The sequence below is a fragment of the Sus scrofa genome, chromosome 3 (assembly GCF_054392235.1).
Source record: "Sus scrofa isolate SSC_HxYL_T2T_F1_AM1 chromosome 3, Sscrofa_HxYL_maternal_Yorkshire_Landrace_v2.0, whole genome shotgun sequence".
NCBI lineage: Eukaryota > Metazoa > Chordata > Mammalia > Artiodactyla > Suidae > Sus > Sus scrofa.
The window spans coordinates 66,242,750-66,263,658 of NC_139385.1; the positions used below are offsets into that span (position 1 = coordinate 66,242,750).

General features: G+C 44.1%; 1 protein-coding gene and 1 long non-coding RNA gene across 19 annotated transcripts in view; both read left to right on the plus strand.

The window, feature by feature from the left end:
- The window catches only part of AFF3 (ALF transcription elongation factor 3), a 594,300-nt gene that overhangs the window by 197,958 nt on the left and 375,433 nt on the right, over positions 1–20,909 (plus strand). The window lies entirely within an intron of this gene.
- On the plus strand, positions 11,740–16,913 carry LOC146404682 (uncharacterized). Its single transcript, XR_014841436.1, has 3 exons — positions 11,740–11,791; positions 15,174–15,268; positions 15,727–16,913. It is a non-coding gene; the product is annotated as an uncharacterized LOC146404682 (long non-coding RNA).

Here is a 20,909-nt window from a genome sequence, read left to right on the forward strand (position 1 = left end):
TCCATTTTCTGTTCTTTTCTCAGAAACTCCTTGGCAAGATTGCCCATCATCCCACTCCAGGTGTAATCTATGGCCTATTGTTCAGAGACGCTGAAAGGTTCTGTCATGAATAGAGCTGGATGACGGGCACAAGTGCTCCTGAAGTTTCCTCAGTGGTGTGATATTGAGTGGTCAAAACTAGGCATCTTTAAGGAGTGTGCCAAATCATGTTATTTTATTTTCATGTGAAAACAAGGCATTGCAGATGAGGGATAGCTTTTGTATTCATTTAAAATCAGATCCTCAAACCATGACTTGCTTATGAAAACTAGATGCCAGGCTCCCTATCCATCAGCTTAAGCTAAGTTCTGCTGTAGGAACAGACAACCCCCCGACTGAGTGGCTTTCCCTAGAGTGGTTTACGTTCCTCATTTGTCATGGTTCCTTTTCAGTTTTGCTTCAGGAAAGACTCATTCCCAGACTCAGGCTCCCTCTGACAGCAGTGCAGGAGGGTTCTGGCAGTTGCTGAAGTCTTCCTACCTTGGCCCTGGCCTCCCACTCTCAGCCCTTCTCTCCAGAGACCCACATCAGTTGAGTCTTCCTTTGACCTGATGTCCCTGTAGTGTTATCTTCATTTGTGCCAAGAGTGTCTTTGGATCAAAACCATGTATTTTTTTTTAAAGCATATTTTGTGGACCAAAAAAAAAAAAGTATATGAGGAGGAAAAATGAAATACCTTTGGATTTTTGAGGGCTGTTCTGAATACACATACAGAATCATCATATGAGCTGTGCCAGTAGACACCACTTCTTATGAAGACTGTCTTCATTGTTGAGTGATTACAAAATCCGTCAGTTTACAAACATTTGAAATCCTAGCCTCCTCCTTTTCCCTTGCCACAGTGTAGAGAAGTTGATGTTTCTAGCTGCCTATTTAGAGTTTTGTGGACTCTGAATATGCTGTAAAAAGGCCAAAAAGGGGGATTTTTAAAATACCCTTTTAAAAATGTAATGCTCCCCACAGGGCCTTTGGAATGGTTTTATGGCACACCATCCTCCTTCCTTATTAAATGGTAAAGTAACAAACATGTAAAACAAATTGGCGTGATCATCATTAGTACAAATATATTCTTCTGCCCGTCTTTCTGCAGAATATTCTTTTTGCATTAAAATTTAATTTCATCTTAATGTTAAACGGGGCTCAGCCTTGACATTTATAATAGGAGCAGAAGCCTGTCTAATGGGCACCAGAAATGGGACAAGTGCAGCACCATCCTAAGTGTGTTAAAATTCATTTTGATTTGTGTATAACTCACATCTTTGAGTTTATGGCAGTGTTGCGTCTTAAGATGTTCCACAATCATGGGAATTTTTCAGAGGTACTTCTCCATCAGAAAGTCTTGAGTTCACGGTAGTAAAGTGTTATAGAAGACACTTAACAGCTTTCTATAACTTTAATTGCTGCCTTAAAGTACTTATGTCTAGAGGACAGAATTGTGTATATATTTTATGATCTATCAGTTTCTTTTCTTTAATAGGAGTTGCGTGCTTTGTACAAGTCCATTATTTTTGATAGTTTCTGTAATTAATGCTTAATTACATTTTATCATCCTCACTTGACTACAGCACCTTGGTGATAGTCAAAGCCTTTCTAAGTGGTGGAGTTCCTCAAAGTGGAGTATGTGTGTACACTGTTACTTTGCTACCCTATCCATGAAGATTCGGGATGTATAGCTCTCTATAGAGATAGGTATCTCACCATTTCCTAGAAAATATGTGAAATCCGTCTTCTCTCTCCTTCTAAGCTGGAATTGCCCTAAAATATAAACAAAGATAGGAAAAAAACAAAAAACAAAAAACTTAAGCAATACTTTTATGTGTAAACATCAGAATGGCAAATTGTAAATTAAGTGGAGTGTTTTTTTTGGTACCCCAGCAGTTTATTTTTCTTGCATTTACATAATGCTAAATGTATATGAGAAGTCATTACTGACCCTCTGTCAGAGGACTTGGAGGATTTTGGTTTGTGCAGTGGCGATAAGGGATCTCTATCCCTCCATCACCCCATTCACAAAAGTCTCTGGAATTTGTGTTAGCAAAGGAAGTTCAGCCTGGACCTTGGACACGCACTCAAACCCACAACATGCAGTCTCTGCCCTCACTCTCACCAGTGACTCACTCGGTTGTAGGGGTGTGAGCTGCATCTCTTGCTCTGGACCATTATCAGAGGAAGCAGAGGATCATGGGAGAAGGGGCTGTGGCGGGGGAAGCTGGCTCCTCACTTGGGTCCTTCCCATGAGGTTCTGTCCCTCTCTCACCCCTGCTTTCAGCTCATTGTGTTCTACAATTGTTGCCATCCATCACTTTGTCTTTCATTTCCACAATTTCCTGCCTATTTTTAACAACTGGCTTTTTCCTGCCTCTTCTCTCTAAAACATGGCTTAAGAAGGGATATTATAAAATAATTTTCTCAGTTCATTGGTCAGCCACTTCTGTACAGGATGAGATAATACATTTTGATGAATTTGAGAAGTTACAGCTTTTACTGATCTTTGATCTCTGAAGGCTTGTAGTTTGGACACAGAAGGGTTTAAAATTAACCAGAGTGCGCTTTTATCTTACGGGCACGTTCTCCTCTAGGTATTTGAAAATTGAATTGATGGCCATGTTTCTAAAGAAGGAGAGGGAAATAAACCCTTGGGAGTAGCTGTACTAGTCAACCTGAGGTACTTTCTCAAATGGGTCTTGCCTATAATCATTCCAAACATGTTGTAGTTAGGGAGTGTTGTGTCTGTTTCTTTCCAGTGGAGGAAAGTCAAGAGATATTAGATGTCCAATCCAGAGTCATACTGGGGCCAGGAGGCCCAGCCTTATTGAACATCTGTCCCTACTGCCCGGTCCCCAAATCACCCAGCCTGTGAATGTGAGGCCACCTTCAATGTCCCCACATTACAAACCCCTTTTCGGACTTCAGGACCCAGGCAATGATGTTGCTGGTGTTTGTAGCCTAAGGCCTGCCGTTCACTTAGCACTGGACCGAATCACGACTAACACCTAGAGCCTCTGGGGTACCAGGCACTGTGTTAAGCTTGTCCCCTCCGTTCTCTTAGTCCTTTTCCTTTTCCTGGCTCTGTGGAGTTCAACACTATCATTACTCCCATTTTACAGGTAAGGTGGCTGAAGCCCAGAGAGGTTAAACGACTCCCTGGACATCACGTAGTAAGTTAGAGAGCCAGAATTTGCACCTGCTCTCACCACCCACATTCCTGACCACTCAGGTGCAGGTGCCTCCATCCATCCATCCTTTGAGTGAGAAACGGAAGTCCTGGCAAAGTCAAGTGCATAGAAGGATCATCCTTCTGCCCTTGCACCCTTTCAAGTCATAAATGGTACAGTTCCGGTAAAGAGTTTATGTTAGGTAGTTGTTCTCTTAGTCAAACTTAAAAATAATAATACACACGGGGCTGGAAAATCAGGGAGGAGGAAAAGCAAGACATTGGAGGGCGGGTCAAGGTGAGCATCTTGAGGGTGGGGGCAGCAGAACAGGGAGTCAGCTGAGGCTGTGGGTGCTCAGAAAGCAGATGACCTCTCTGAAGTGGGAGGAGAGAAACCGAGCTCCCTTGGTACCCCCGGTCTCTAAATAGGTAGTTAGCATCTCACTGTAATTCCTCCAGACAGTCAATTCTGAGAGAGTTTAGTCAGGTTAGGTTTGCCGAGAAAATCAAGTCATCGTAGCATCACAGTATTTACAAATGAACTGCCATGTGGAACATGAATTCCTACTCAAATATCTCTTTATTGACCTTGCGTCTGTCCATCCTCCTTGTCTGTCACTAAGAAGTTGTACACTTTTGACAGTAAGTCGCAAATACAGTGCAGTTTGGAAATGGGACATGCACAGCTTACCAAAATGTGGGGTGTCATTATATCAGTGAAAGTGATGGAGATCTACTCAGATCATAGGCAGGGCCATTGGCAAGTGTTTGGCAGAGTTCAACAAGTTAATAATTAAAGAAAAAAATCAACTCGGATGATGGCATGGTAGGTATTTTGTTGTTGTTGTTGCTTGTTTTATTTGCCTTTTAGGGCCACACCTGCGATGTATGGAGGTTCCCAGGCTAGGGGTTGAATTGAAGCTGTAGCTACCGGCCTACACCACGGCCACAGCAACGCAGGATCCGAGCCGCGTTTGCAACCCACACCACAGCTCACAGGAATACGGAGCCTTACCCCACTGAGTGAGGCCAGGGTTCGGTACTGCTGAGCCACAATGGGAACTCCAGTACTGTTTTGAAGAGAAGTACTCGAAGGAATCACAGACACTCTCTGTCATTTTTGCAAAAATTATCCCCTTTAGGGGTCGAAACTCAAACAGATGTCCTCAAGGACAGCCATTCAATGTTTGTCAGAACAGTGATTTTGAAGAATAATTATGATTCGATTCGCTCTGTCCTTAAGATGGAGTGGGTATTACAGTTAGAATGTAAAAATGTTAAACTGTAAAATCAGTGAATTTTCATTCTTAGTTTTTAGACTCAATAAAAACTTTTTTTCACCACTGAGTACAGAACCTTAGCATCTACCGCCAGTGGCTTGATTTTACCTAACTCCTTTTTGGCAGCAAATCAGATAATAAGGATGCCTGTGCACACAGGCACACGTGTTTGGATGTAGGCATGTCTGTGCTCATTACTATCTAATTTTTTGAGCATTCGTTTTCTATGCAACAGGAAGTGTGTCTCAAATTTCTCGAGGGTTGCCACAGAAGGGGTAGGTCAAGAAACATAAATGAAACAGCTTCAAGTTACCAGACTGAGATGTGAGTCTGAGTCTCCTGTTGTAATTATGCAGTTGATGTTTAAGGAATATTTATTAAATGGGTGGATAAAGTCTCCATCAATGAGTTTAAAGTGGTCACATCTTTTTTCATCTGAATTTTGTGAATAAACTGGTCTCATGCATGTGGCAGTTTATTGAGAATACACATCCACCAAACCCATTTAATTTTTATTGAGCCATATTATTTTCATTATTAGTAGTAGTAATGAATTACCGTGATCATTCATTTAAAGGACATTTCATTGTCTCATATACCCCAGGCACCAGAATACTGCATACCGTGTCTTTATGTCTCTTTTACCAGATTATTCGATTCAACACGATTTGCATTCTTCCTCTCCTGGAATCTCTGTCATATTTATCCACACATCACTCTCCTTCAACTTGTTTCCTTCTTATCATTTTGACAGGCTATGAAATGTAAAAACAAAACCCTAGAAACCTTACCACAAACATAGAAATACTTGGCGATGAAAGGAATGGAGAAAGAATCCATTTACTCTTCCTGATAGATTACATTTAATGTTATTGCACAGTTAATCATGTAGTTATTTGTCCAAACTGAATTGACACAGTTGAAAGTGTAATTAAGATGTAGCTGTGAAATCACTTTGTCAGAAATGCTTTTTTGTTTCATAATGCAATCAAATTGCTAATGTTAAAGATGCAATTGTAAAAGTTTCTTTGTAATGGCTCTGGAAAACACAGGAAAGAAAGTGTTTTATAAAGTACTTGAGAAGAGTGGAAAATACCATTTCATAGTTATTGCGTGGAAAGACATTTTATTACATGTTTCGCTATTTGAACATTATTTGAGCTGTGGAAAATACACCTAGATACATATGAGTGTTTTAGGGTCATCTGTACACCAAGTGGAGTTCATGCACTTCCCCCAAAGTTTATCTTTTCTCCTAACCTAATGGGGGCTAAAAAGAAACATGTATTACTTGAGATGGAAACAGTGAAATAAATAATGTAAGTTTCAATACCTAAATGTTAGCAGCAATAGGTACCCTAAGTGGGTGTGTTAAATACTTCTATATGCCCTGTTTCATTTAATTCTTGACACCCCGTTGTGTTAGTATGATTTATTGTCCCATTTTACTGACGAGAAATTCAAAACTCAAATAACTTCCTCAAGGTCACCTTGAAAGGGATCTTTATTTTTTCCCCAACTAAAATTTTGTCTGAAGGACTTAGATCAAGGCCACATCCAAACGTTTCCCACCCATCCTCCCCCCACCCCCCCGCCCCCCAGAATTCATCTCCCTGTAGTTGAGAGCATTAGATGTTGTCATGAGTTAATGTTAAGGAAGAGGCAGTTTCAGGGTGATGTTTTGGGTGTATCTGTTTTTTGTTGGTTTTGGTTTGTTTGTTTGACAGTGGTTCTCACTCTCAGATGTCTTCCTCTTGGACTGCTGGGATGGGGTGGAGGATGCTGCCAGTGCTGGTAGCTCTGCCTGGATTTCCTGGGCTGTGTCTTCAGGATGGTGAGACGGCGGGGGGGGTGGGGGGGGGAGAAAGGGCACCTCTGAGGAGAGCAGGGGACGCTCATTTGCTGAGCAGAGGGGCATGTGTTCTTTCAAAAAGCCCCTGTCTCCACTGTTCTCGTTCATCATCCTTCTCCCTGGGAAGTTTTCTGTTCCACGTGAAATACATTGAATGGAACAGCAAGAGAAATTCATGCTCTTTGCATGCAGAGCCCAGCAAGGCCCTCAAACTGGGCTGCAGAAGCTGAACCCCGGAAGGGAGCAAGGAGATGGAATTGTTGCAGGATTTCAGTAGAGGAGGCTCTGAAACCTGGAGATTCACGTGTGCGTGTGTGCGTGCGAGAGAGAGAGAGAGAGAGAGAGAGAGAGAGAGAGAGAGAGGGAGAGAGAGAGGGAGAGGGAGAGGGAGAGGGAGGGAGGGAGGGAGAGGGGGAGAGAGAGAGAGAGAGATGTAGGGCCTGATGGCTGCAGGCAGGGGCTGGACACAGGTGTTCCCAATCTCACACACAGCAGTGCTCTGAGGGCCCCAGCCTGGGGACCTGGATCATAGCACCCTTCATGCAGACCAATGCAGGGGTGGGGGGCACAGCCAGCCCAAGTGAGTGTCCCCGACATTATGGAGGCCTAGAAGAGTCCCTTGGTGTTATGGCTCTTACATCAAATATCATGACCTCCCAGTATAAAGGAGCTCAGCCACTCTCTGTGTCCGGCCTCCATCTAGATGCCTGGTTTTGGCTGCAGGATGCCCCGTGCCGACTCCCTGCGCTCTCTTCCCAGGCTTATCCTCCACCTGCCCCTTCTCTGATTTCCTGCACTGTTGCCCCTACCTCCAGGCCTGGCTTCCCACCTCCCACAACCCAGGCTGGTCCTAAGGCCCTTCTTCCTCTCCATCTCCCTGGTCAAAGGCGGCCTCCACTCATCTCCTTCTTCATCGTCTATTCCATGTACTTACTTAGATGTGCTGTTTATTTTTCCAGTCTGTTACAGCACTTAATACCGGGCTTTGCACATAATAGATATTGAATAAATGTTTACCTAATGACTGACTAAATCAAGTAACACATGCACTCGCACGAGACGAACAAAATGTTGCCAAATTGAAGCTCATAAGTGACATGTTTTAATAAGGATCCTTTTATCTAGGACGCAGGCAAGGCCCTTTGGGTGATTCGCAAATGAAAAGACACAGTCAACTGCTTAAAGCCGGGGGAGGAGTGAGCCAGTCATTTGTGTATAATTAGGGATGAAAGCTGCTGGGGATTCTAGTCTCCCGAGCAGGTTATGAACGGCCCTCCCACACACCCTCTCTTGGGATTCTTATGTCCTTCCCAAGGCGTTTTGCCTCAAGTATCCAGAAGGGTCAACTTTGACCAAGTTCCTGCTCATCTCTTAGTGATGTCTGAGTCAGGTGGCCTGCATTAATTGGCTTTCCTCTGTTCTTGATAACTGTCCGTCTGCACAGGAGGCTTCACGTCCGAGTTGGAGACGTGTCGCAGAGAAACCCCAGAATCAGTGCTGCCTCCTGAGCCCCCAGGGGGACGTCAGAGCCTCTCCCTGGACCATCACCACCCTCTGGTTCACTGTCTTTGCCTGGATTCCATCAAAGGATAGAAACACCTCTTGGGATGGAAATGGCCTAAAATTGGGCTGTGATCATGGTCGTACACCTATAAATATAAAAAAATTCATTTAATTATTTTTTTTAATGAAAAAAAAAAAAAAACCCACCTCTTCCCAGTAAAGAGCCTCTGTCTGTTAGAGTTCAGACGAAGACTTTGTGAGGGGCATACCCTCCTCGAAGTTAATTTTCTGTGAAACATTTAGAAACTCATTGAGATAGGCAACTGAAGAATTTCTATCTGTCCAACATTCAGTTAACTGCCTTTTGCATGTATATCACCATTTATAACTCATCATTCAGCCTATATATTTTTTTACATTTTTTTATTAAAGTATAGTTGATTTACAACATTGTGCCGATTTCTGCTGCAGAATGGAGTGACCTAGTTGTACGTGTAGATACATGTAGATGAATTCCCTTTTTTTATATTATCTTCCATCATGTCCTCTCCCAGGAAACTGGACACGGTTCCCTGTGCTGTACAGCAGGACCTCAGTCATTGCTTAGCCATTCTAAACGTGTGCATCTTCCAAACTCAAAGTCCAAGTCTATCCCACTACTTCCCCCTGCCCCTTGGCGACCACAAGTCTGTTCTCTGTTTGAGGTGGTTTTTAACCTCAGCTCTTCAATGGTTTCTGGAAGTGGTCCGGAGGTCCTATTTGTCACTGGTCTTCAAAGAAAGTGTAGATGCTTTCCTCAGAGTTCCACTAGATTAGTGGTTTTACCCGGTCAAAGACTGTGTTCTCCCTGCTTGTTTTGCCAGACACGTGGAGTCTGGTGCACGGGTTTCTTCTATGTGCATATCCTCATGATGTCTGAACAAAGGGAGGAAAAACACAGTTGTTTTGAAGGAGTAGAAATTCCGAAATAATTTTCACTAGACCACCAGGGCTTCGAAATCACATTTGCTTCCTGAGAACCCACTCAAGCCTTTTTTTTTTTTTTTTTAAAGGGCTACACCGGTGGCATATGGAAGTTCCCAGGCTAGGGGTCAGATCAGAGCTGTAGCCACTGGCCTACACCACTGCCACAGCATCACTGGATCCTTAACCCACTGTGTGAGACCTGGGATCAAACTGTTGTCCTCATGGACACTTGTTGGGTTCATTATTGCTGAGCCACAGTGGGAACTCCCCACTGAAGGGCATTTTTGATCTCTGGGTACTCCATGCTTGGTTCATATGGCTGCATCAGCCTCCATCATTCTATATTCTGAGTCATCCCAGTATCTTCACTCATCTCTGAAGGTGAGGTCATCTCAAGACAGGGGAGCATGTCACCCTTTGTTGTTGTTGCATCATTAGCCCAGAGCCCATGCGCAGTGTGTGTGTGTCGCTTAGCTGTGGGACGTTTGCTGCGTGACTCACATGAATGAGTGTATGTCAGAGACTGACATTAACACCTCAGGACTCAATTTCCTCTAAGTCTGTTTAGAAAAACCCAACAGATAGCCTCTTCAAGGTCCATTTCTTTTCTTAACTGCAGGTAGAATAACATATATTTTAAATTTGGAGGATGATGTTTTAGCTTGACAAACCTCGTTCTGGATTTGGGTCCTGCAGGCCAGTGATGACGTGTCACACCAGTTAGGGGGGAGCTCCTCGGCACCCACTGCCTTATCTCACCCTTCTTTGTATCCCCAGGGGCCAAATGTGGTTCATAGCATGTAAGAGCTAAAACATTTAAAAAGCAAAAAGCAGAGCACGTTGCCTCTTCCCTGGAATGTCAGCCTCTTGACCTGCAGTGAAGGAAGGGCTGGTTCTTGCTGTGTTTTGCCTTCAGTGCTAGAGTGCCTGGCAGGTGACATCATCTAATGGGGGTGGGAGGCTTCCGCCAACCTCTGCATTTCTCTTTTTAATTTAAATTTGATTTAATTTAATTTTTTATTATAATTGATTTACAATGTTCTGTCAATTTCTGCTGCACAGCAAAGTCACCCAGTCAAATGTGTGACACATTATCTTCCATCATATTTCATCATAAGTGTCTAGGTATAGTTCCCTGTGCTCTACAGCAGGACCTCATTGCTTATCCACTCCAAATGCAGTAGTTTGCATCTACGAACCCCAAGCCCCCAGTCCTACTCCCTCCCTCTTGGCAACCACAAGTCTGTTCTCTGTGTCCAGGGTTTGTCTCTCTTCTTTAGATAGGTTCCTTTGTGCCATATGTTAGATTCCAGATATATATGACATCGTATGTCAACCTCTGCATTTCTGAAGAAGCAGAAATTCAGATTCTCCACCACCAGCGAGTCTACTTTGTCTTAACTTTTGGTCTCATCCATCTTGCTTCAGACATTAGGACATCCCTAAATGTGCATGTTATTACTGATACGGCAGCAGCTAATACAGTGAAGTAGCTTTAATTTTTAGGGAGACACATTCACAATGTGACAACATGGAAAGAATATAATGACGATCAACCCCAATGTCCGTGTTGGCCTTTAGAATTGAAAGGGAACTCATAGAAGGCAGAAGTGGGTTAGATTGAGAGCCAGCATTCAGTCAGATGTAGAGGAATATCTGAGCAAAAACTGCAGCACCATCAATCAGGAATGTACCAAAACCTTCTTCTTCTTTTATTTACTTATTTTTTTTTGCTTTCTAGGGCTGCACCTGCAGCATACGTGAGTTCCCAGGCTAGGGCTCGAATCAGAGGTACAGCTGCAGGCCTACACCACAGCCACAGCAGCACAGGGATCTGAGCCACGTCTGCAACCTACACCACAGCTCGCAGCAATGCTGGATCCTTAACCCACTGAGCGAGGCCAGGGATCAAACCCACATCCTCATGGATACTAGTTGGATTGGTTGCCACTGTGCCATGACGGGAACTCCCCTGGTCTCAGTTTTAAATAAAGTGCTAATCTGAGAGAAGCACACAGGAAGGAAGGCCCTGGAAGACCCCGCAAGACTGTCCTCAGCTCCATTATTAGATGGGAACTGTGAACAGTCAGCAGAGGCATAATAGGAAACTGATGAGAAGTTGTTATTCCACATCTGGCTTCTCTTTGTAACCAAATAGAACTCATTAGAAATAGATCACCAGGTACTAAGATGACGGTTATCAAGGACAGTAACTCTATGACAGGAGGGAAGGGATCTTCACTAAAATTAGGAAAACCTCTTTCTCCTTTTTCAGAGGAAAAGAGCTGTCTTTGGTTTGAGAAGAGAACCATGTCCTATTTTCCTTTAATGACCAAAGAAACATTGTCCATATAATAATATCATTTTCCATTGAAAGTTGGCTCTTTCACCTCTGAATCTTCCAAAGTCAGTCGTCTAGTGTTTCTCCCTGGTTCAAGGCTCAAATCCTGGTTGTTCTCAACCCGAAGAAGAGGCTGCCAGCCCCTTCTTGGTATTTGCCCTGGAGCCACCGCCAGGTCCTCGGGACTGCAGATGCTGCTCAGCACCCTTGTGTGTGTTCCTGCGTCCCCACCCAGGAACTCGGCCAGGGCTTTGGGGTCAGGGGGCTGAGTGCATTTGTTCCTCTGGCTGTGTTGCCCTCTGCAGCTTGGAGGTCCTGCGGGCTGTTTCTCTTCCATGCTGGCTTGGCACACCATCAGTGAAGATGCACTGACTCTTTCCACGGAGATCCCTGGCAAGCTTTGGACAGGCATGGGGTCTTTGTGAACTTTTGACAGGCCATCGATCTGGGAACAGACTGGGTCTGGTATTCACGACAGCTACTTTTGATATGGTGGTGATGCCCAAAATATTTTCTTCTGATGCAGAAGGAGAAGGTTGGGTTTCTGCTGGGTTTTTTATTTGTTTGTTTTTTTTCCCCCAAGACTCACATGACTGTCTTTCAGGGAAGGGAAACATGTTGGGAATGCGACACAGAGCGCGGTATCACCAAGCCAGGTGGGTGTGTGGAGAGGGGACTCAGTCGCTGGGCTCCTCCTCTGTTGGAATTGCTGTGCTCTAGACAGGAGGAGGACATGGTCACAGCCAAGGCCAACTTGGAAAACTTCCTGACTTCTCCCTTTCCCCTAGTCAGCACTGAGGGCTCCTCTCTGAGAGTTCTTAGCACTGTCTTCCAATGCGCTGAGCTAATATCCTCCAGGACCCTGGTATTTGCTCTGCCTCTGCCAGAAAGGTCCCTCCCTTAGCTCTTTTTTTTTTTTTTTTTTTTTTTTTTTGCTTTTTAGGGCTGCACCCATGCTATATGGAGGTTCCCAGGCTAGGGGTCCAATTGGAACTACAGCTGCTGGCTCACACCACAGCCATAGCAATGCTGGATCCAAGGTGTGTCTGCAACCTACACCACAGCTCATGGCAGAGCCAGATCCTCAACCCACTGAACGAGGCCAGAGATCAAAGCTGTGTCCTGATGGTTCCTAGTCGGGTTTGTTAACCACTGAGCCATGAAGGGAACTCCCCCTCCCCCCGGCTCTTCATAGGGTTTAGTTGCCGGGTCAGGCTGTACATTTGGAGGTGGTTTTTTATGAGAAATCTAAGATCTCAGTGCTCATAGAGGGGCATTTTCCCCTAAATTAGCTTTTGATTTAGTACAGCAGTTCTGACAATAATCTCAATGCTATAGGCCCGATCAGAGCAGTAGAGCCATCATTTACACAAGACTTACCCATTGAACAAGACTGCCTGCTGTTCCACAGCCAGTCTAACTTGGTTGTGAGCATCTGTCTGGCCTGTAAATTTTCCTTGAAGATGTGTCTGATATTATTCTCCTTTTCTCGATGCTTGGTAACCGTTTCCTGAATGAATTGTAAGGGTTACCATTTGTGGAGTAGTTACTGTGGGTTAGGACTGGGTTAAGCCCTCTAATCTTTAAGGTGATCTAAGTGGGTCAGTATTTTAACTGATGGGGAAACTGAGGTTCTTAGAAGCTGGGAACTTGGATAGGGTCAGGGAGACCTGAATGATGGATGTACCTGGCATTGGAAGAATAAAGCCAGTGTTAAAGTCTGGATGATTCGGGAAGTACAGAAATGCTTGCTGCTTTTGCTTGGTAGCCTTTTCCGTCTAATCCAGGGGCCGTGTGTTCTGGATGTCCTAGGACAGTCCCCATTCTGACCACACTCCTGTAAACGCTGTCACTGTTACCCCACGTGTTACTAGACCTCAGATCCTTAAATAAAGTCTGTGACTATTCTCAAATCTTTTCTGTTAAGAATCCTTCCATTCACTTACCTTATGTCTTTTCTATATGTATCTCCTTTCTATGTTCCTGCATATCTTTGCGATTTACCTTTTCCCTGTGTCTCCCTGGCTGTCAAACCGGGACCTCGCAGTTCTGTACCTGTCCCCTGTAAAATACATTGTACCCTCCTCCCCTTCTCTTCCTGAATATAAATAACCACTTTAGAATCTTCCACTTGGGATTTGGGGGCCCACAAAATAGTCTTAGCTGTCCTTGGATTATAGCGAGTGTCTGAGGGCTCCACTTGCTGAGGTGTCCTGCGTTGATACTGACCTTAGATGGTGCCACACATAGTTCAGTCCCACACAGGCTGGTGTCTGGACTGAGGGTAAGAAAATCCAGGCCAGTGTTTATTGAAAGAAGAAACTCTTGATAAAGGGCATTCGACTCTTCTTAATGAGTGTTTGCCTTTCTGACACGTGTGTTTACACTTCCTAAGTCCAGCATCTCCAGACAACATGAATGTATTCTAATTCCTTTTCCTTCCTGAAGGCTTGTGACCATGAGGTTGGCCTTGGTTACTTGAATACTGTGTAACTCCTCCTTAGTGTTCTGAAAAGGGGAGGACTTGAAGTTCCAGACTGTGAACTGCCTAAGCACACAGCCCCAGATGGCATTTCCTCCCGTCTGTGTAGGAATGTTTGTGGATTTGACAGAGAGCGAGAATGCCTTGAGTCTCTAATCCTCCTGCTCGCAGCTTGGACATCGCTCAGAAACTCAGCTGGCTTCCTGGGTGGTCTGATTAGGGTAAAACCCAGCATCAAAGTAGGCAGGTGCTGGCACTCAGCATCGAGAGCTGTCAGGAAGTGATCTTCTAGATTTCCTGGGAACTCTGGCCCGCACAGCCCTGCCAGGCCCCAGCAGCTCCTAGTGCCGCAGGTGAGGGATTAGCCAAGCTTCGTGTTGCTGGTTCGTGCTAATCCTCCCCTGCCTGTGACCTGGAGCCTCTAATTAACACCCAACTCTGCTTCCTCAAAGGCTGTGGACTCTGAGCAATAGAAAGGAAGAAGCAGAAGAGGGCGGAAAGAAACAAAGAAAGAAAATCACACGATTGTTGCGTTGGGAGTTCCCCATTGTGGTGCAGCAGAAACAAACCCAGCTAGGATCTCTGAGGACCTGGGTTTGATCCCTGGCCTTGCTCAGTGAGTTAAGGATCCCGTGTTGCCATGAACTGTGGTGTAGGTCACAGACATGGCTTGGAGCCCACGTGGCTGTGGCCAGCAGCTGTAGCCCTGATTCGACCCCTAGCCTGGGAACTTCCATGTGCCATGGGCGTGGCCCTAAAAAGCAAAAAAAAAAAAAAATTGTTCAGTTGTATTTACTTTTTTTCCAAGCATCTTGGAAAATTCTCTTTCTCTCTGGCTTTCTCCCTGGACATCTACCTACCTACCTAATCTATCTTTCTTCCTATCTGTCTGTCTGTCTCTCTATCTATGCATGCTCCATGATGAGCCAATAAACATGTGTGTTTTTTCTCTACTGAGTTTTGAGAATAAATAATGCAGATATTTTTGTTTTTGTTTGAATTCATATTCTTCCTGCCTACCTCCTTCCTTTTCTTCCTTTTGTTTCTGTGAATGAGTCATCAGGCTGCTCCTGTGACTGAGGATGAGTAACTGGGTTACTTACTGGGAAGACTGTTTATTCCAAGTTGGATTGTTTCAGGCAAATGTCCTCAGTTCCTTGCAGTGGCCCTGCCCTGTCCCCTGGGGTAGAGGTCTGTCAGGACTTTTCTTCCGTGGACCACCCCAGCTCCTCTGCTCTCTGAGGGTGATCAGCTTTGATGATCTCAGGCTCTTGGTGAGGCCCTTTCAGATGCATGTGCAGCACCTCTGAGGTCCCGTGGGGGCCCTCTGTTGTTTTAAGGAGTTGCCTTTGCAGCTGTGCAGGTGCTGGGTCGCAGAGGGGTCTTCTCCCAAACTTTTGGACATTCAGCATTTTATGAAAACTCACATAACATATTTATCCTGTAGACCTGAAAATACCCAGTCAATAGGTCCATGTCAGATGTCAAACCATGGGACTAAAAGAGACCACAGGCTTGATCTAGACATTCCTGTCCTGATCACTGTCCCCTCCCAGGGTGTGATAAGGAGAAGCAGCCGGAGCTAGGAGCCCAGCTTTGGATATGGAGACTCCAGGCAAGGCTTCTACTCCTCACTCACGCTGTGTTGCAGGTAAGGCCCCTTTCAGTTCCTGTGCTGGTTCTAAACCATTTCAGAAGAATGGCTGGCTGACCTAGAGATGCTAGCGTTTCCTCCCTAAGCCTAGAAATGCACTGGGCGTTGCGTGCAGGTCCCAGACTGGAGGAAGGGCCTGATGCTCAGCTTGGTTGACACTGGTATTGGAGCCTGTCTCCCTCTGTCCTCTTTCAACACCTGCTGCCACCTTCAGTTATTTGTTCCGCCAGCTCTCGAGGTTCATGTTTAAGAGTCTTTTGAATGCTTGATCCAAATACCACCACCTCCAGTTTAAGCTCATGGCTTTTATTTTACTTTAAAATGATTATAGTTTTAATTTTTTTTAAATTTTTTACAATTTTATTGAAGTGTAGTTGACCTACAATGTGGTATTAATTTTTGCTGTAGAGCAAAGTCATTCTGTTAGACGTATGCACATATGGATTCTTTTTCAGATTCTCTGCCTATATGTATGTGGCCATCGCTTTCCTCAAAGGAACTTTTGCCAACTCATCCCCAAGTCCTTGATTTGCAGAATATTGTGTTTGGCTGAAAAAGGTCTCAGGTGAAGTACATCACCAGCGGTACACGGCGCAGAATTTCCACACCACTTTCTTCATTCCATTATGCTGCTTTCTGGAAACATAAATCTCTTCTAATTATGAGTATATATATATTTATTATCTGACAAGCAAATCTAGTTTGCCTTTCTGTGAAATTACTTCACTGCAGTGTAACTTCTAGGAGCATATTTAACATCAATAAAAAATAAGCCCGCGTTATTGAAACCATACATTATGCTCAGGACAAGAACAAGAAGATCTCTGTAGCACAATGGAAAAGTTAATTGGAAAATATGATTAACGGAGAAGTCCACAGGGTCACATGGAAACCGTTTTCCTTGCTGCCTCTCAGGGTAGCCATTTAAACTCTTGAAGATGCTTTCTCTGATCCTGAGAGTATGGAACTGATGTTGCAGAGTGTTGTGTACGTCCCAGACCAGGATGAATTCGAGATGCGTGCCCTACCCTCCTAGTTCTCATAGTTTAGCTGGCAGAGTTTGTAAGGTGGCACAGTGTTCCAGAACTGGCAAAGTCAGTTCTTGCACAGGTAAAGACAGCACCATCTGACAGGCCCCTGGTACAGTCTGCTGGTGGTGCTCTGATGCATATAGTCTGGGGAAGGCTGTTAATGCAGGAGATGCCCGTGGAGTGCGGCAGTCCCTTGGCAGTGGCTGCTACTTGCCTCTTAAAACTGGAGGAAACTCTGTTTCCAAATCTTGTTTTTATTTTTTATTTTGTAATCAGCATAAAATCTGGAATGAGGAGAATTATATCTGAAGTGCTCTTTCTCAAAGAGAAAAATGAGCAGAGTCAGCTCTATCATCTCTACCCTGATTGTAATGCTAAATTAGGGAAGATAAATGTACCTGATTTATAGTTTCAAAGACTGCACTGCTTAACATCTCCTCTCTAGGGCTCCTATGGACTGAAGAGGGTCCATAGCAAACCTCACAATGCAAATTACTCACAGTATGTTCCTATAATTCAAACAACAACAAAAGAATCACAATGCTCTCTACAGAGTGCCTGTAAATAACTGTGGTTTTAATTAAGCCCTCAGTGAAATGAAAAAAAGAAAAGAATTTTTGGGACGTCCTCCAGCACCTCACGTAGCCCTCAGAGCTTGGATCTACTGGGTTGGAACCCAGAAAGGTCCAGTCTGTTCTTGGCCGTGCAGCCCCTACCTCCTCCTGCCCCCTTAAAAAGGAGCTGTGCACTGTGGCTTTGCTTGGTGGCCAGAAGAGAGCTCTGTGGGGACAGAGTGTGCAGCCTGCTTTGCTTGACATCGCAGTGAGGGAACATGAACTCAGCAACTGTTCAGTGAGTGGGGACCCTTAGGACCTGACCCATCACACTCAGAGCATAAACTAACCACAGGTAATGAATGTGATGGGAGGACACCACTGTATTTATGTCATCATTTCGTGGATTCGTTATAAAGCAAAACGATCCTAGGGTCTTGAGAGTCCATGCTTATTCAGTATCTTAAAACTAGGAAGCATTTACAAGATTGTGAAGTTAAAAAAAAAAAAGAAAAAGAAAAGCAGACTCCTTCAGTGACTTTTATCTGAATTTCAATTCCAGAGCTTAAACTCTTGCTGGTTGTAACTGTAGTATGCAGAAATGTAGGCAAGTTACTAAATCACACCCAGATGTGCTATGAGAGCAGTTACAGCCAAGCACTTCTCAGGTCTCACGAAAGCCTCCTAGACATGGAACGTATCCTTAAGAACCATGGACTGGAAAATACATACATTGGAGCTCGTGTTTTGAAGCTAACTTCCTGGTGGGAAACACAGCCCATTAAATGGCTGGTGCTTTAAAGAAACATAGAAGCCTTTAGGCTAGTGTTCTTCTCACCCTGGATCTGCATAGCAGGTACAAGTATTAATCAACTTTGGAAGCCCAGTCACAGATCGCCTTTCCTCAGAAGCCTGGTTTATCCCAGAGTGTGGGAGTTAAAGGAAAAAGGGAGAAAGAAGCAGAGAGGGGGAAAGAAAGACAAAAGGATTGAAGGAGGGAGGGGGAAGGGCCCAGTGCACCTGTTGTGGAATTTTCTTCTCCATTCTCAAAAGGAGCTCTTGGCACATTCAGGTGACACATGGTATCCATGGCTGGGGTCAGGACTCCATCTGGACCCTGAGGCCAGGAACCTGCATGCAGGGCCATATTGAAGACACAGCTGGCAGTGCAAGCTCAGTTTCACCTTGAACTTTGAACCAACATTACTGAGGCCACTGCATGGCCCTGCCTGTTCAGCTCTGCTTGTGGGTCTTGTTAACAGATTGCAGTCCTTGGAAAAGAATGATATTAGTTTCACTCTTCAGATGTGAACCATTCGTACATCCTTTCTTGGTAACAGGGTTGGGATAAACTGAACCCATTCCGTCGACCTCATCTGTGTGATGGACACTGTCTTTGCCCAGAGTCAGTTTCCTTTTAAGTTTAGAGAGAAGCCGGTGTGCAGCTCTGTGGCAGTGGAGGCATAATCCTGCAGATATTCTGTGTAAATATCTAAGGATTTTCTGCTTTTCCTGAATTTGAAACATAAAGAAGTCATATGTTTGTTTAAAAAAATATAAGTTCTAAAGGTATGATAGTGCATTTACCTCTGGTTCCTCTTCACTGAACATGCCAGGCTTGAATTTCAAGTGACACTCATTCTCAGATATTTGTTGGCATTCCAGCCTCTTCAGTTGTTTAGAAATATTATTTTCAAGCTATTTTAGTTGTAAAATGTAACACTCAAAACATATTTATTTTAAAAGTTTTGGATTGCTTTTTATTTTATTGCACTATGAACTTGAGACTAAATCAAATGAAGGCAGAGCAATGTGACGTAACAGAATGCTTCCTTCTAAAAGGGCATTTTTTTATGTGAAAAGGTTTGCTTTGAGTAAAAAGGTTTTCAGATGATTAATATAAGTCCCAGGGGACAAGAAACTAGATTCATTGTTTTTTAAAAAAAATAACTGAAGTCATCGTAAAGTTAACAAAGTTATATAAAAGGAGGGAGGCAGTCAGACTTAATGATCAAATGAAGAACTGTATACTTTCTTCTTGAACTGAGTTGGTCCATGGACTTAATTAATTTTGATTATGTAACATAAATGAGTTTTCTCATACTTAGAAGAGTTTTCACTTCTATTTGCCCATGCCATTTCTTAAATCAAAGCCCAAATGATCTAAAATATATTTTGTACTTTTTTAAAAGGTGGTTTTAATATACAGCATTTAATCCAAGCCATGAGGATTTGGCTTCTGCAGCGTTTATATGATTTGTATGATTTGTACATAGCACACTGCTCTGCCAGGTGTTTTGTGATTAGAGTTGGGGTTTTTGTTTGTTGAGGCTTTTTTTTTTTGCTATTTTTTAGGGCCACACCTGCGGCATATGAAGGTTTCCAGGCTGGGTATCTAATCAGAGCTGTAGCCGCTGGCCATAGCCACAGCAACACCAGATCCAAGCTGTGTCTGCGACCTGCACCACAGCTCACGGCAACGCTGGATGTTTAACCCACTGAGCGAGGCCAGGGATTGAGCCTGAATCCTCATGGATCCTAGTTGGGTTCGTTAACCGCTGAGCCATGAAGGGAACTCTGTGATCAGAGTTTTTATAGTCAAAGGTTACTGTACCTCGAAGAGCCTTGGTCTGAATTTACTCCCAGCTAAATTTACTCCCATCCCTCTGTGCTGGGATGGTCAGAGTCTTTGTTGCAGTGAGTTGAGTTTGGGTTGTCACAGGGCACAGCAGGGTTATTTACCCAGCAAATCCCCAGGGCTTGCATAAGAAACTGTCTTGTTTTCTGGCTTCTTTCTACATTTCCTATTAAAGAATGCGTAAGTCTGGCCTTATTTATCTGAAGTGATAGGATAAAAAGAGTGGCCTTACTTAGTTTATGCAGATACAATTACTGAGCATTTGAAGCAAAGTTCTTTTATCAGTAGCGGCTTTCAAGAACCACCTGACACTGACCAAGCCCAGCTTGTTCAAACTTTGTAAATATAATTAGGTGAGAACGTCTTATGAAGATGGCCTGTAAATATCCCTTGCAAATACCTGTGTGGACACAGAGCTTTAGGAAACTTGTGTTTAAGGCAGGATCCCTGGCTTCATGTCATGCATATTAAGATGATATATAGGGAGTTCCTTGGTGGCTCAGTGGGTTAAGGATCTGGTGTTGTCATTCATGTGCCTCAGATATGATCCTGGTCCAGGAACTTCTGCATGTCGTGGGCTCGGCAAAAAAAAAAAAAAAAAAAAAAAAAAAAGTACAGAATGCTATTTTGCTGCGATTTTTGAGTTTTTTATGAAGTTACTTAGCTTGAAACTTGAATTTCCTTTCCCATATTAGTACATCTGTCCTACAATAGCCTGATGGACCCTGAAGCATGAAATAGCCTCCCACATGCGCTGTGGGACCTCAGTGTACGTTCATGGTTCTCTGATTAGGACATTTTGTATTTTGAAGGTTTAGAGTTCTAGAGAGGCACTGGGGCTTGATTTCTCCCAGCTCATTTCGACTCAAGAGTTTTCTCATTTGGAGACCCCAACTCAGTGTGAGGAAATGAGAAGCATAAAGAACTTGCACCTGAATGTGGACCAGGAGGTTCCATCCTTACACCAGATGCACTGGGTGTGCATGCTCACTAGAGAAGTGGCTCATGGCATCAGTGGATGTTTCAGTGACTGGTGGGCTCTTGCACCCCTGTGTTTGCTCTTCCCCCTTCATGCCCCCGACCTCTCTCCATTCCTTTTCGAGGCATAGAAATTCGAACTCTGGGGTTGTACCTAGTGGTCTGTGTTAACGACTGTGACCCCACAGTGGAAAGCCCCATGGGGACAAAGGGGTGTGAATTACTCGTTTTTACGGAACTGCGGCTCTGTAAATGTTACCAAATTGTGTGAATGATGACTTCGTTTTCCTCTGAGTAGCCTTTGCAGATGTTAATCAAAGGTCTGCAAAGACCGCACAGTTGCCTCTAGCATAAAAGGAATTTCAGCTTACCCACCAGCATTGCCAGCTCCTGATCCGCTGTCGCTGTCGTGAGACCCTGGCCGAGTCCCTGATGGT